The 17,284-nt window shown below is 43.6% G+C and overlaps 1 protein-coding gene across 4 annotated transcripts in view; it reads right to left on the bottom strand.

The window, feature by feature from the left end:
• The window catches only part of SCHIP1 (schwannomin interacting protein 1), a 575,059-nt gene that overhangs the window by 87,377 nt on the left and 470,398 nt on the right, over nucleotides 1–17,284 (bottom strand). The window lies entirely within an intron of this gene.

The raw sequence follows: 17,284 nt of genomic DNA, 5'->3' as shown, positions 1-17,284 counted from the left end.
TTGACTGTATTGAGGTTTTACCTATAGTCCATTGGTTCAGTAAAGAACCAATGAGAGGGTCGAGGGAGCCTTAACACAACTCTGGGGATCAGGAAAAGTTGACTGCACGTCCCTACTTCCCTTAGGCTGTTACACACACACAAAAAAAAGACATTGAAGGGGTCCTTGTTCCTTTTTGGTGATAAAGGGTATAGATTTTGGAGCCATCAGACCCAAATTCAAATCTCAGTAACTCCCCATACTAGTTATATGACTCTGAGCCTCTATGTCTGTAAAGTGAGAATGAATAAAACCCTACCTTTCAGAGTTGCTTTGAAGTTTAAGTGTAGTAACATGTAATGGGTTTGGCATTCAAAGAATAGTGGCTAGCATTATTATTTCAATATTCCTTTAGCGGAAAGGAGAACTCTGGCAGAAAAGCCGCCAGCTCCCTTAACATTCTTCTCAGTGTATCTACAGTCAGCCCTCCACATCCATGGGGTCCGCATCCTCGTATCTTGTATTATGTTTATGATTCACTGTAAATGGCTGTGGCACTTGAGCATCTGCAGAGTCTGGTATTCGTGGCAGGTCCTGGGTACCAAGCCCCCACAGATAAGGAGGAACAACTGTATTTACTTCCCACCCATGGTGAGAGTCCCCTGGGTGAATGTTTACTGATGAGAGCAGTTGGCCAAGAACTTTTGAAATCCCTTGTACACAGTCTGTATCTGTGTCAGGCAGCAGAGACTTTGAAATGGAAGTCGAAAGCTTCGGATAGCCACTGTAGGTTTGGAGCTAGTGATTCATTAATGATGTAATTCCCCAGGCAGATCTTCTTTGTGGTGAAGCAGTGTGCGAAGGAGCTACTAAAAAAATACAGATTATTGTCATCTTTGATTCTTTTTTTAAGACACGGGCTCCTAAAGATTTCTATCATTCATTCAAAGAGTACAAGTTTAGGACCCACATCTGCACATCTGTTCTAGGATTCCTGTCCTAAGGCAAGTGCACATAAGGTATTCTAGAACAGAGGCTGGATCAGAGTCAATCTTTCTCTATATCTCTTTTCCATTCTTTCTGTGGCAGACTTTACTAGTCCCCCAATATCTGTTCTCTCCCTATTCCTGATTGATAACATATGCCCCCGCACCCCCGCCCCCCCCCCCCGAAAAGACCACATTTTCCAGCCTCCCTTGCAACCTCCCTTGTGTGCGTTCACAACCATGGGACTACATTCTGGCTAAATGGATCGAAGCAAAGATGTCACGTATGACTTCTGGAAAGTGTCCTTAAAGGTAGGGAGACGTGCCCTTCTTCATTCCCACTGGCCAGATTATGACATGGTAGTAGGTGTTTAAGCAGCCAGGCTGGACCACAAGGCAGAAAGCCTTGTACTGAGGATTAAGGATGGATAGAGCAGCAAAACAGAAAACAATCTTCAGTCATCTTGAAACTGCCTGAGATTCCTGACCTCCACACTTCTTTTACATGCATGAGAAACAAAATTCTATCTTATTTGAGGCACTGGCATCTTTTTGTTTTGTTTTGTTACTCATTGCAAAACCTAATCTGAATGGATGCTTCCCTATATCCATTGTCTATGTTTTCTCCATGCATCTGTGATATCAGAATGGCACTGTTTTTAACGTGACAAGCCACTTACTAATGGGATATGCATTCATCAGTTATTTCCGTCATACTCCCCAAATCCCACTCACGTCCTACAGAATGAATTCTATCCACAGTATAACATCGGAAAGGTCATCTCCCAGACAGGGAAAAAAATAAAGATTTCTTTAAAAAAAAGAAAAAGAAAACAAGAACAAAACGTTTTCGTTTATTTTCCAGAAAACCCTGTCTATTCAAGATGACTGCTTTCTCCTGCTTTAGCTGGCGATTTTATGAAATGAAGACTGTTTTCCTAGTGACACAAATGCTTACTATCAGTTAAAAAGAAAATACTTGTTACTTGCAAGCGTCAATTAGATACAATGTTAGTAAGAGACAGTGTGCTCTGGAAGGTGGTCAGGGGCCTTGGCTTCAGACCTAGGAGCACTTTTTGGCTTTGTCACTTACTTGCAATGTGACCTTGGTAAGTAATTTAACCCCTTACTAGCTCCAGTGTCTTTATCTATAAAATGAAATCTCAAACAGTACCTGCAAAAAAAATCAAACCAACGAATACGTGCAACGCACCCAGGACATAAATAGGTGCTCTAGTAACAAAAGCTTCTTTTCATTTGTTCTTTAGTTTTTATTTGTTATAAATGAAAGTCTATAAAGTTTAGATCAGTAGAACCATATCTTAATAAGTTTAGTCTCTAAAACTCACTAGTTTTATAACCCTAGTGGACTTGTTACTTAAGACTCAGTTTCTTCAACTGTCAATCAGGCTTATAACAAGAGGGATAATATTAATCGTAGCAATAACAACGGTTGGCATGTTGCATGATTATCGAGTGTTAGGCACTGCACTAAACCTTTTATTTTTATTATTTCAGTGAAACCTGTTTTTCTTCCTCCTAGAGATGTTTTTAAGGATGTGAATAAAAGTGAGAAGGTGATTATAAAGATATTGGGTATGAAAGAAATTTATAAAATTGTAAGGTGCACACAAATACAGTAGTAGTATTGATCAAATGGATTATTTCTTTTAGAAGAAAATACCTTAATTTTAGAAAGAAAAAGATTTCAATCATAAAAGGAGGCGCAAAACATCTGGTCCTTCCTAAAACGTGAATTTAATTTTAAAAATAATCTAAAGCTACGTAAGGCCAGAATAGAGGCACCTATTTACCTAACTGTTCACCATAAAAGTAATAAAATAGCCATACAGAATATACATACATTTTTTTTTTTTTTTTTTTTTTTTATTTCGGTACGTGGGCCTCTCACTGCCGTGGCCTCTCCCGTCGCAGAGCACAGGCTCCGGACGCGCAGGCTCAGCGGCCATGGCTCACGGGCCCAGCCAATCCGCGGCATGTGGGATCTTCCCGGACCGGGGCACGAACCCGTGACTCTCAACCACTGCGCCACCAGGGAAGCCCCATACAGAATATATTGATTTTCTTTCTTTTTTACTTTAAGTAGGCCTTTGATTCAGGAAAAAGTATCTGACAATTCCTAAGAAAAATGTATTATGTACTTACATGTAGTGTGTGTTAATATATATTTAATACATCTGCATGCACTTTCTCTCTTTTATTTATAAATAAATGTTTGTGTTCCACAACATGTGTTTGTAAGTTGACTAGAATTCAGAAATTTCTCCCCTTAGAGAAACAACATTTACAACATTACAACCTAACTTCCCCCAACTGAAAATTCCTTCTTATATAAAATCCTTGTATACACAAACTTCTTTTTGTATATAACTTTTGTATAAATGCAAGAACATTTTGGCCAATTTCGGGTCACTCCTATTGGACATAATGAGGGACTAAAGGACTCAGTGGGGAGTGAAAAGGGTAGAAAAGTAGCTGCCAGAAGTGAAGCCTCGGAAAAGATCAAGGGAGTATCCAGCCCACAGATGATTACAAACTGCATGCTTAAAAAATGGACTCAGTTACCAACATTTTAAAAATAAGGATTTTCTTCAAGACACTTATTTTATATTCTGAAAAAAATAAAAATAAAAATGAGGATTTTCACATAAAAATCCCATGACCGGCATTTCTACACAGCCACACACAGTTGGCCGTGTACAGCGCTATCTGGGCCCCCTTAGATGAAGTCTACTCTCTCAGCACCTGTGGAGAGCTTTCCTTAGTTAGAGACCTGCCTGGCCTGTATTGAAGACGTATGAATTTGCACATATGACTTAAGGTGTCTGGGTCTGCACATGCACCTCTGCCCTGTGTGAAAATGGAATGTCATGCAGCTGTAGGTCATGGGCCAAGAGCAACAAAAGAAAGATCTGGCATGTTCAGTTCTCTGTCTGTCACTGGGACCCTCTTGGCGCACCAGTCGTTGAAGACCACACGTGGGGAACCACTGCCTTACAGCCTCACAGCAGCAATAACTATGGCGGTCTGTGCTCCTTAGACCCAACGGACTCGTTGCAAAGTTCACCTTCTAGCACCAGACACCATCTGTGTAACAAAGGGCCAATAATGATATTCTGCTCCGAAGGCATTTGAGTTTGTGACCCTGGCATTGAGCAGCTTTGAATTGGTCCCTTTTCTGAATCTGTTAGTGGGGGAGGGGCAGCTGCAAGGGGGGTTCCCGGAGGAGATCAGAAAACTCTGGCTCTTGGGACTCAGGTGTGCCATTCTCTTGGTCAGAGATGTGCACTAATCCTGTGCCCCGGGAGGCTGGCCTGAAACATGCTCAGGTCTACTTGACCTCTCCTTCTTAAAGTGGGATCGGGGAGGTGGGTATCAACTTGGTCATAAAATCAGAGTGTTATATGCGTTTCATTTATATTCACTTGTGTTATGTGCTGAATGCAGCTCCATGAGCAAGGGACTTTGTTCACTACAGTATCCTAGGCAGTTAGAACAGTGCATGGTGCATAATAGATGCTCGATTAATACGTGTGGGGTAAGTGATTGAAAGAAAGCACCACTTTTTTCTCCCTGGAAGCCTCCTCTTTCCAAGACCAGGCCTCCATCGTTTCTCACCTAAAAGACCTCGAATGCCTCTCAACTGAACTGGACTCCAGACCTCAGCACAGCTCCCCCTCAAATCCAATCTCGACCTTGAGTTATCTTTCTAGAATCCAAATCTCTGGTATCACTTCTCCACTTAAAACCCTGCAGTAGGTTTCTCATTATTCTTAGGATAAAGTCCAAATTTTTAAATAAGACCCCACCCGTCCCACCCCTCTGGCCCTGGCTAGCTTTATTGAACTTCTCTGTGTGCCCAGCACTTTCCTGCACACCCTTCCTTCCCATCTCCCACCAGGTTGGGTGGCACACTCCCAACTCATCCATCAGGTCTCAGTTTCTGTCTTCCATGTGTTCTCACCACCATCCTTTATTCCCTCACAGCGCTTACTATGGCCCTCTGCTGGACAGTCTGTCTGCTGGCCAGTTAACACTGTCAGGCTGTCTGTCTTGTGACCTGGGTCATCTGTGTCCCTGGCACCTGGCTCAAGGAGAGCCTGGCACAAAGGAGGCAGTGAGGAGACTTTCACTGGATAAATATGCTTTATTTTGTGCCAGGTTCGGTGCCATGCTCTTGGTAATCCTTCATTTCATGATCTCATGGATGAGAAAGCTGAGGCTCAGAGAGGCTAAGTCATTGCCCAGGGTTAGGGTTCAAGTGCAAGTCTGTGGCCCCGAACCTGCTTCCTTTGCACTGTGCCATGTGGTGGCACCTGGCACCTCCTTTTCCTGGAGAGCAGCCCAGGCAGCTCACCTGTGTCTGAGCACCCCACCACTTTGCTTGCATCTATTACCTCAGCAAGAAAGAATGCTGCCCGCAGAAGATGGAATGTTTGCTGTTACTCAAGACTGTGAATAAAGCCTCTTGAACACCAGAGCAAAGGAATGTAGGTCAAATAATTGCCCTGCCCAGCGTCTCCCTCTATTACCCAACTTTTCTCATCGCATATGTGAAGCCACAAGTGGAAGATAGCTAAATGGAAAATTCCAGGAGCTTTGTGACTATCATTAAAAACAAAGGCTCATGAAATCAAGGAAAGATTTTTAAATCACTTTCTGTTTCATCTCATGATCATTCTAATTCAAAAGTTCAGATTCGTTCATTTGTTAAGTGCCAACCAGGCATAGAAAACTGCATTAGGTCCCTGGAAAAATATGTCCTGTTTAGCTATTATGAAAGTGGAGTAAATGATGGTGATAAAGAAAAATAACTAACCTTAATTATGGGTCAGGTATACACATCACAAATTAATCCTCTAACAGCCCTGAAGTTAGGTACTATCAATACCCCCATTTTACAGATGCATAAGTCAAAGCACAGAGAGGTCAAGTGATTTGCTCAAGGTCACACAGCTAGATGGGACAGAAAGGATTAGACCCAGCACAGCTGCCTCCAAAACTTGTTCTAGGAAATACCAACTTTCTAGTTTGTGTAACACTAATATAAATTACACTTTCTAATACTTAGTTTTACCTTTTTAAGAACAATGTAGTACAGAATTACTTTTAAAACACTTCAATACTAATTTGTATCTTATAAATGTGTTGTCTACAATAAGAAACTTCGCAAAGTTGATATAATGCTTAATTTTTTTTAAGGTAACAATGGAAGGGAAGAAAGAGAAAAATCCCTTGGAGGAAAAGTCTGAAGGAAGGTCTTAAGAAATAAGGGGAAAATAAAATACTTGAAAAATTCAAAAAACAAACAAACAAAAAAAGAAATAAGGGGCTGTAGGACTCCACATTTTAACCTAAGAGAAATTTAAGGACATCTCATAAAATCAAGTTTTATAATGACCTGCTGGAAATTGTTACCAACAGGGGCAAAATAAATATCCAGGGTCAAAAGCATGCAATGACCTTACCACTTATCAATTCCATGCTGTAGAAATGGGTGGTAGCATTGCCTCCCATCAATTTAGAGGAATTAAACAATAGCCATTCATGTCAATAATTTCGAAGGATATGAGTTTGGACTAGTATATGTGGATCTCCCGAGGAGCAGAAATACAAACACCAAACACAACAGGAGAAGCCAGTTAGTCATGGAAAAATAGATAATCCGGTCACTGGTCCTTTAAGTCCTTGTTCTAACTGAATGACATCATCTGGAAGAAAAACACAGTGGTGTGCTTGTCCAGAAACTTTCAGTCATTCTCCCTCCCTGACATAGAGAGTGCATAGTTTTGGTTTTTAATCTCCCTTTCATGATTTCATGGCCTTGGTATGCTCTCAGAGTGATTCTTTTCCACGGTCAACGTTAAGGCTTCTTTGTCACCAAAGTATTTCTCTAGATCAGCACTTTGCTTTAGCACAATGACTCTCAACTATTTGCATCACAACTTCTATCCCGAATCAAAACTGCAAATCTCCTTTACTACGATTATCATTACCTACAAGTGTCACACAGAGGGAGGACGGTGGTTACACAAATGGCTTTCTCCTTGTTACTTCCAGATGTTGTCACCTGGTCATGCTCTGTTTCCATCTCTGCTTTCCTCTGGGGAGGATGGGTGCATGACACTCAACCCTGGCAGGTCTCTTTTGCAAGAAGTAGCACATCAAAGACTCAGTGCATTCCAAGCACCAACAATCCAGACTCCTCTCTGATACCCCCACCACCTCTCCCGTCCGCCTCCACACAGAGACCACCTCTCACTACGTTCTGATGATGCTCCACGCTTTATATGGATCCTATTTCTGCCCTTTTCTCTTCCGCTGCCATCCGCTATCTTAGTTCAGGAGTGTTTTCACTTAGGACCACTATCCCCCTGCTAGAATGCACTCCCGCCACACCAGATGCCACCCCCCTGCAAAGCGCTTACCCTCCTCTTCTACACTGTGTTCAGATTGATCTTCCTAAAAATCCAAATTTGACCTGCAGTGGCTCTGCCCGAGTCCAAACACCTCAGATGACACAGAAGACCCTCTACGACTTATCTTTCCCCTACATCCTTGTGTGTGGTTCACCAAACTTTAGTCTTCTTAGATGCATAGGACATGCTTCATTTAAAATGCAGATGGCCAGGCTCTAACCTCAGTGATTTTGATTCATTATTCCCGGGAGAGGCCCGGATTCTTCATATCCAGTGCTTCTAATATATATACCTCATGCAGCACAACCCTGGAGACACCCTGCTCCACAGCACCCCTTATTGCTGCTGGCTTCCCTCCATCTATCCTACTCCATGGCCAAATGCCCCCCAACACAGCCTCTCTTCCATGTGTCCATAATTTTCCATGTGCTGTTCCCTTACCTGGAATGCCTTCTCCCACATCCTCCGGTAAGTCCAGGAGGATTCATTTGTTTCAAGACACAGCTAAAGATTCTTTTCCTCTAACCTACTCAAATGAAGTGAATCCTTCCTCTGGGCCACCACTGTGCCTAGTGCATCCTTTTATCACACTGACTACCCTATTTGTGAGGCATCTCTATTTGGGAATCAAAGATACGGTCTCCAATTCCAGCTCTGCCCCTTTGCTAGCTATCTTAGCCCGTTCGGGCTGTTACAACTACCATAAGAATGGGTGACTTAAACAACAGACATTTATTTCTCATAATCCTGGAGGCTGGGAAGGCCAAGATCAAGGTGCCAGCAGATATGATTCTTTGAAGGGCCCTCTTCCTGGCTTTTTGCCATGTCCTCATATGGCAGAGAGAGGAGCTCTGGTCTCTATTACTCCTCTTATAAGGGCACTAATCCCATCACTGGGGCTTCATCCTTATTTAAACCTAATTAGCTCCCCAAAGCCCCACTTCCTAATATCATCACATTGGGAGTTAGGGCTTGAACATATGAATTTTTAGGAGACACAAACATTCAGGCCATAACAGCAGCCATGATATCTTGGACGAGTTACTTAATATCTCACAGTTTCATCTGTTAAATAGAGCCAATAAAAGTACCTACCCCCACTCAGCTGTTGGTAACTATCCTAGGAAGTTATTATTAGTGAGGAAACTGAGGTAAGGAGATTAAGTAAATTTCCAAAGATCGCAGAGCTATTTAAGTGGAGGAGTTGGGATTAGCCTCCAAGCAGTCTGGCTCATGCCCACATTCTTAACTCCTGGAAACCCGTCTTCCCTACAAGGAAATGAGCTGGCTAACAGTGGGGAACAGAGGATTGTTGAGCTGCCAAGTGTCTAAGTTTGGTTCTGTCTTGCTCCAAGGTCACAGAGTCTTCAGCAGACAGTGTTTGGCAGAAGAATTGGGCCATGCAGCGGGGTGGCGGGTGGGTGGCGGGATGAGCTAATGGACTTACTGGCCGTGTCCACATCTCAGTTCTATGGAACAGTTAACAGAGCCTTTACCCTTGACTTCTACCACACTCTCCAGGTCTCCCCGTTCTGCTTCACTTCTACAAGACCGAACTCAACATCACTTCTGTGTCAGATGTTGGAGCCTTCTCTGGAAGTCAGAATCTCTGTTGGTGGGTCCCAGGCACTGGTATTTTTAAGTAGCACCACCCACCCACCTTCTGACCGTCATCCCAATAAGCAGCTAGAGTTGAAACCCACTTCCAGGAGCTTCCCCCTCCCTTGGGCAGCTTCCTGTGTCTCATGATCATCTTTTTGGTGAGAACTACCATTCCAGTAGAATCCCATTTGTTGGCCTCTCATAGGAGCTAATCATTTTTATGTCAAGAGGATCCCTTTGGCACTCTGGCGAAGCCTGTGGACCCCCTCTCAGAACAATGTTTTTCACATGCGTATAGTAAAAAAAAAAAAAAAAAACCCACAGGATTACAAAGAAATCAATTATATTAAAATACAAAAATATTAACCACTTGGGGTGACTTCTTTGACTCTGACTTTGAGGTCAGGAATGCAGTCTTCTTGTGTCTAGAGATCACACACACACTTGGGACTCAATAATTGCTCGTTGGAGGAATAAATTCAAGAATAAGTTGAGGATCACTGTTTTAGTAACAGAAAAGTACCCCACCTGAGGGCTACATTAGCAATGCACCATTTCAGAGCTGATGAAATTCAAATGTTATGCAATCTATTTCTGAAACAATTCCTAAGGCAACTGAAAATTTAAAAATTGGTAGCCTTCTAAAAAATCAATGAGATCGAATTTTTGAACATGGTGTCATCTCTTCCAGCCTCTGCAAAGTGTTCTTTTCCTGCCTAACAAAACTGTAGAGAAGGCAAGCTGTGGCTAACTCAGAGATTTCTGTACTCAAGGAAAATGGGGGGATTTGAATTCTTTTCCTGCTGTGGTAGGCAGAATAATGGTCTCTCCCGATATGTCCATGTCCTAATAGAAATTTCCTTACATGCCAAAGAGACTTCGTAGATGTGATTAAGTTAAGGTCTTGGGATAGGGAGAGTACCCTGGGCTATCCAGGTGGTCCCAATGTAATTACAAGGTCCCTTATAAAAAAGAGGCAGGTAGAGTCAGAGAATGAGATGTAATGACAGAAGCAGAGGGAGGAATGATGTCCAAGGAGTGCGGGCAGCCTCGAGAAGCTGGAAAAGGCAAGGAAACAGATTTTCCTCTAGAGCCTGCGGAAGGAATCAGCCTTGCCAACAAGTTGATTTTAGCCCTGTAAGGCCATTCCCAACTCTGGCCTCCAGAACTGTAAGATCATAGATACGTGTTGTTTTAAGCCACCAAGTTTTTGGTAATTTATCACAGCAGCAGGAGGAAGCTAATGCATCTGCCCACATGCAATAAGCAATGAAATGGCCAATAGATACCACATAAAAGAAAGAACCAAGCACATAGGTTGGCTTGATCCTTTATACCAGTGTTTCTCAAGCCTGGTGGCATGTCAGAACCTCCTTAGATAGATAGATAGGTAGATAGGTGATAGATAAATAGATAATAGATAGATAGACCACACACACACACACACACACACACACACACACACACACACGCTAATGCTGGGGTCCCAACTGAATCAGAATCTTAGGGTAGGGTGGGTGATGCCTTGGATCTGAATACATTGAAGGCTCTAAGGGAGTTGATACTCAGGGAGAGCTAAGAACCTTGCCCCATACCAACAAAAGAAGGGTAAGATATAGTTTGTACACAGCCCTTTTCATCCAAGGAAAATATATGCTATATGCTATTTACAAACATTCTCATTAATTCTTTTTTGTTTGTTTGTTTGTTTGTTTGCGGTACACGGGTCTCTCACTGTCGTGGCCTCTCCCGTTGCGGAGCACAGGCTCTGGACGCGCAGGCTCAGCGGCCATGGCTCACGGACCAGCCGCTCCGGGGCATGTGGGATCCTCCCGGACCGGGGCACGAACCCGTGTCCCCTGCATCGGCAGGCGGACTCTCAACCACTGCGCCACCAGGGAAGCCCTCTCATTAATTCTTATAAGACCACTGTGAATCAAGAAGATGGCAAATACAAAATGAAAACAAGCAGAGAGAATAAAATAGTTGGCCTGCAGTTATGGGCAAATCTCTGACATGGTTAAAAATAGAATCCAAGTTCTTTCTAAAATTTCAATTCAGTGCTCTAGTCACTGGAATAGAATACATCTCCCCATCCAAGTCCACATCAAATCTCCATTCTGATTAACAAACTGTCAACCTGTAAGTAAGTATGAAGGCAAAGACCTAAAAAATGATTTAAGCATGTGAGTTATTTATTTTTAATTCTCTTATTAAAACCTTATAAATGACAAGCCAGCCTCCTAAAATCCTTTCTGGAGGTAGGAAAGTGAGTTGTATAAATCCTAAACAAACTTATGAGTTTAAAGGTTTTAAAATTTTAAAAGAAAAATTCCCTTCTAGGCCAATAACAGCTAAAATGCTGATTAACTGTACAGATGAAACACAAATATCTAAGCAATGAAAAATTTACTATGAAATTTAATAATGTCTACAAAGCCTACCCAAACTATGAATTATTGCCAATAATAATAATAACAATAAAAACATGTTACCATTTATAGAACACTTACTATGTCCCAGACATGATGTCAAGTGCTTTGTCATATATAATCCTTTAACAGCCCTGCAACACTAGTGTTTATCCTCATATCATAGATGAGGAAACTGAGCTTGACAGGGTAAGAAACTTCAGTGGTTGAGCTGGAACTCAAAGCCAAGTCTGTCCTAAGCCCAAAGCCATGCTCTCCCCCTTGCCTTCGGGGCACAGCCGGGCATTGGACAAGCCCTTCAAAAGGCTCCTTGAACTGAGCTGAATCCAGTACAAGGAGGGCATTATCATTGCCAACTCCATCATCTCTGATATGAACAAACGAAGGAATTGTAGCAAAAAGTGATGCCCATGAAAGTCTAATCTTTAGGAGAAAAATGAATCCATTTTTCTAGATGCAAGATAGGCATGCATATAAGAATGGTTATTATGAGGACGTACTTTTATCCCCAAATAAAAACAAGACTTAAAATCTCAAAAGTGAAATGATAATATTACACAGTCATTCAAGTCACTGGGAAACTTAAATGTAATGTTAAAAATAAGCTGAAATTTTTCTTTCCCTCATTAACATAGCAGTATTTCCTAATAATGACCGGGGAAGCATCTGTAGGATTACCTGAATGGATTAATAGATCTCCTCTTTTGTCCTTAGAGATCCCTTTATCACTGACATTACCCTCACTTGAGATACTAAGTTTTTTATAGAAATAAGTGAATAAAACTGAGAGCAAAAACCAACATAGGAAGGAAGGAAAATGAAGAAAGCCAAGGAAGTCTCTGCTCTACGATGCCAAGGCTGGGACTCTGCAAACCGCACTCAGGCTCCTTTGCCACCTGGCTCCTCACTAGATCCTGTCCATGGGAAGCACCAGTGGGAGACTGGCCGGTGGAGGGGAGAGGCATGTGCTCTGTGAGGTCCATTCCTTCAGCAGCTGCAGAGTGCCAGCCCTGGGGTGACCCTTCTCTGACCTGACTGTGGCTGCCAGACGGCCAACTCCCAGGATGCTCCCCAAGCTTTGCCATGCCCTCCAGGGGCTGTGCCCTAAGCACACGAGGCACCTCCCAGGAAGATTCTGGTCATATCATCTCTTCCCATTTGTTGCCTCAGTTCTAGGGGTGGTGGCTGCTTCTTGCAGTTACATGTCTCTAGGTTAACTCCGTGTCCACTTTTTTGCTCGTTCAGCCTCCCTTCACTCGTGTAACAAGTTCCCTATATTAAATCAGCTCCCTGAAATTCCTAGAATGGCTTCTGTTTGCTGACTGGACCCTGGGCTGGTAGGACAATGAGACTGGAAGGTTAAGCGTGAGAATGCACCTGGCTTTGCTGTGTCACTGCGACTGCTGTAGATCTACTTCTTTTTTTTTTTTTTTCTTTTTTTCGGTACGCGGGCCTCTCACTGTTGTGGCCTCTCCCATTGCGGAGCACAGACTCTGTACGTGCAGGCTCAGTGGCCATGGCTCACGGGCCCAGCCGCTCCGCGGCATGTGGGATCTTCCCGGACCGGGGCACGAACCCGTGTCCCCTGCATCGGCAGGCGGCCTCTCAACCACTGCGCCACCAGGGAAGCCCTAGATCTACTTCTTATCGGTACTGAGGTCCGGGTACAGTAACCCAGGGGCAGCTCCATGGCCACCTATCCCTCTGTCCGAAGGCTATTTATTCAATTGTCTTTCACAAGAAATTCAAGGCAGGCCGGCTGGGAGGGGTGACGGAGACAGCCCACAGATTTCTCAGAACCAGTTTTAAGGGTCTATCTTTACTCAAAAGGCCAAACTTTTCACACTGAGGAAGGCAACTGCAGGATTCTTAAAAAAAGAACACTGAAACAAATAATATAACTTTTTTGCAACACAATTTGGTTCAAAGGTCTGTATTAAGAATCCCATTCTTAATGTAAAAATCTAAAAATAGCACAATGGAGGCAGAAAGCCAAAAGTCAGAGAAAAATGGCTTCTAAACGGACATGGAAAATTTTGAAAATATGAAACGTATAACTTTTTTTCAAAGCCAAATCCCCTTAATGTGCAAAGAAAGATGAAAACAGCCTTTCAAGGGGAGATTATAAATTCACTCAAACTACAACCAAGAAAGGATACCCAGCATATAAAGGGCACACACTGACAAATTCTAATGCTGCCCAATCTCCGCTTTCATAAAAACGGTATGTGTTACACCTAATGAAAAGTTACTATAAAAACTAAATTTTTAATGATTCACTGAAAGTATTTCCAATCTCTGTGGACTTTGAGCCCCACTGCTGAGTAGAGTTTGCAGTGCAGAGAGAAGCATTCTTTCAGACCAGTACAAACAAGTTGTCCACTTAGAGCATCCACTCCCCAAACAACAGCCCTGTCTTAATCCATGTACGAAGTCCAAGGAGAGAGGGCCTTGGCCAGGGGCCCCTGAGAACAGGACCGACCTTGTGGTGTGGTAGTTGCAGAAGACGGTCAATCATCCCCATTCCCTGGCTCTGATGCTCCAGCTGCTTCTGCTCGTTGCTCAGCGTTCCATGGAGCGGCCCTAGGGGAGACGATCCCTCCCAAGCTGATACGATTATTCTGCTCACTGTGGTAGTTTTAGTTCTTAATATAAATCTATAAATTGGCATTGATGTTTTACACAGCAGCTTTGTAATCTTGGTTTGTCTGCGTCCATCCCTGAGAAATAAAACCACCTTTCTTACGATCACAAAATCAGTTTCTGAGCCGTGAGGCTAAGGGACAGCTCCTGGATTACACAGACCAGGGGTTCTCAAGGTGTGGTCCCTGCACCGGCAGCATCAGCATCACCTGGGACTTGTTAGAACTGCAAATTCTCGGGCCCAATCCCAGGCCTCCCGAGTCAAGGGAACAGGAGCCAGCATTCTGTTTTAACAAGCACTCCAGGGGTTTCTGATACCTGCTTAAGTTTGAGAGCCATTAAATTGAAATGACATAGTTATTTGGGGGGGGTGGTAGGGGATTGACAGTTAATTTTATGTGTCAACTTGGCAAGGCCATGATGCCCAGTTGCTTGGTCAAATGCCAGTCTAGATGTTGCTGTGAAGATATTTGTTTTAGATGTGACTAAGATTTTACATAGGCTTTATGTAAAGCAGATTACCCTCCACAGTGTGGGTCAGTCTCATCTATTCAGCTGAAGGCCTTAAGAGAAAAAAAACGGAGGTCCTGGGCTTCCCTGGTGGTGCAGTGGTTGAGAGTCCGCCTGCCGGTGCAGGGGACACGGGTTCGTGCCCCGGTCCGGGAGGATCCCACATGCCACGGAGCGGCTGGGCCCGTGAGCCATGGCTGCTAAGCCTGCGCGTCTGGAGCCTGTGCTCCGCGACGGGAGAGGCCACAGCAGTGAGAGGCCCGCGTACCGCAAAAAAACCAAAACGAAACAAAAAAACCCTGGAAAACAAAAAACTGAGGTCCCCTGACTTGGAAGGAACTCTGTCTCCAGACTACCTTTGGACTTAAAGTTGAAGCGTCAACTCCTGGTGGCCTGCCCTGTAGATTTCAGACTTGCCATCCTGGACAAGAGTTATTTCCTTAAAATAAATCTCTCTCGATAGATAGATACACAGACAGACAGGCAAACACAAACACATCCTATTGGTTTTGATTCTCTGGAGAACCCTCACTAACACAGGTGGGTTCATAGGTTTAATGTATATGTCTACGTAAGGAGGAGGATTCTACCGGTTTCTTCCGGTACTGTATGCTCAGTGCCCAGGATACAACAGGCTCTCTCTCTATTTTTGATAAATGTATGATCTGCAGTAAACTCACTGAGAAAGGGAAGTGGATAATTTGGCCCTGAGAGGGGGCTCTTGGAAAACAGACAACACTGTTGGAGGACACTTGCACTGAATTCCTGAGAGCAATAAAGCTCTCCTCAGGAATCTTCTAGAGTATATAGATGAACCAACAGGAAGTCACATCAAGGAATTGTGTTTAGCGTTTCTGAATTTAATTTCTTACAAGTGAAAGCATGCTCCGCACTCAGCAGGCCATTCTTAAGATTCTGTGCTATCCACGGGACCCGCTGGTTTAAGTGTCATGGGCATGGTGACTGCATCTCGTCATTTCTGTTATCAGTACATCGCTTTTCTGGAAAGAGTGAAATTGAAAACTCAGTCTCAAACATTGTCTATTTTAATGTCTGCCCCAATACGGTAAAAAAATCTAAAATAATGTGCTTTCCTGGGTGACAGAAACAGAACTCAGGGGCAAGGACGCTCCCCTTCCCTTCCGTGTTAGCCACTCAGTGGGGCAGCTAACGAAGAACAAAGGCAGGGCTTGGTCTCCAGGTGGAGGGGACTGCTTGGAGCATGGCTCAAGTCATCTTCATTCAGCTATTTTGAAACCTCAGGGATGGTCATTCTATCTGCCACACGAAATCGGAAAAAGTAAACATTCCTCCGCTAACCTTCTCCATTCCACCTACTGAAGCCCATGTCAAGTTTCATGGAAACCAGAGCCGATCTTCTGTGCTGGCTGACCGGCTCAGGCAGGGCTGAGGGGAGCTGGTCCCGTGCAGTGGAGGGGCAGAGGCCGGCAGAAAGGAGGACTCAAGGCTGACAGCTGACCTCTCCAACACAGTAGTCAATCCTTGGGTTGGATCTCTGAAAAGCCCAGTTCAACCACAAAGGTGTTTTTTCGGAGGGGAGAAACACTAAGAATTAGTCTGTTGGATTTGCTCTCCACTCACCTTAAAAACAGAATTTGAGGAAGGGGATTCATCATTTCGCCATGAATCCATGCAGCACACTCAGTACTCAGCTAGGGGCAGACTCTGGGGCAAGGCCCTGGCAGGCACTGTCATTCAGCTTCCGGAGTCGGAACGTATGGGCCTCGGCCAAGTGGGTGTGAATGTGTGAGGGATGAACGGGGATTGCAAAATTAGAGGAAGGTGCCTCAGCAACTTCCAGTGCTTAAAAGACAGCCCAAACCCAACCCAAAACAAACAAAACGGGTTGGAGGTTAGGCTGAAGCTCATCTTCTACCTTCAGCCTGGACAGGAGCTATTTTGAAACAAATTCCAGGTATTTGCTGCAGCGTTTAAAAGTCTTAGACTAAAAATAATTAGACATACAATGAACCTTATTAACAGAAGGATGGAATGAAAACTATTTTCTTTCAGAAACCCAGCAGAACATTGCATTTCCCCTCCCCTCCCCCCCATCGGAGAGAAACAGCTAATTGTGTGTGTTAAATGGTCAGACTGCTTAAAACAACAATAAATAAGAAAACATACACACAAGAAAACTACAGACGATGTATTGAAATTTCCTAATCAAGTGAGTATCACAGAAATAAATCTGATGATTTCAACCAGTCTGTTTCATAGAAACCAAGTAATCACTGTCTGTGAAAGAATAAGCCGTTCCAGTGACCGACAGCTCTTTTGTTTCTGCAAACAGCAGTGTTCAGTGGATACCCTGGATGTTCTGTTAAAATTTCTGACTAACATCCTCTTTATTATTCAGATTGATTAGGAAAATGTCTTTTTCTTTTGACAGAGTTGCTTTTTAAGGAACTACTTGTTTCAAATTGCATCTTTCTATCGAGCACTCGAATTTTGACACCGCATGGCGTGCATAACTCACAACTTGCTGCTCCCCGCTTCCCAACAGAAGACTGTGGCCCTGCTGGGGATGGCTCCGTATTTACATTCAGCCTCACACATCAGCATCTACCAGTGTGAGGCCGAGGGCTGTCAGCTCCTGGCTCTTAGTCAATATTTAATCACTGTGCAGTTATGTAGGGAGAAGGAAACATTCCATCTCCAAATAACATGC

Source organism: Orcinus orca, chromosome 5, assembly GCF_937001465.1.
Source record: "Orcinus orca chromosome 5, mOrcOrc1.1, whole genome shotgun sequence".
Taxonomy (NCBI): Eukaryota; Metazoa; Chordata; class Mammalia; order Artiodactyla; family Delphinidae; genus Orcinus; species Orcinus orca.
Note: the sequence above shows the minus strand (reverse complement) of the source record. Positions and strands in the feature narration are given on the sequence as shown.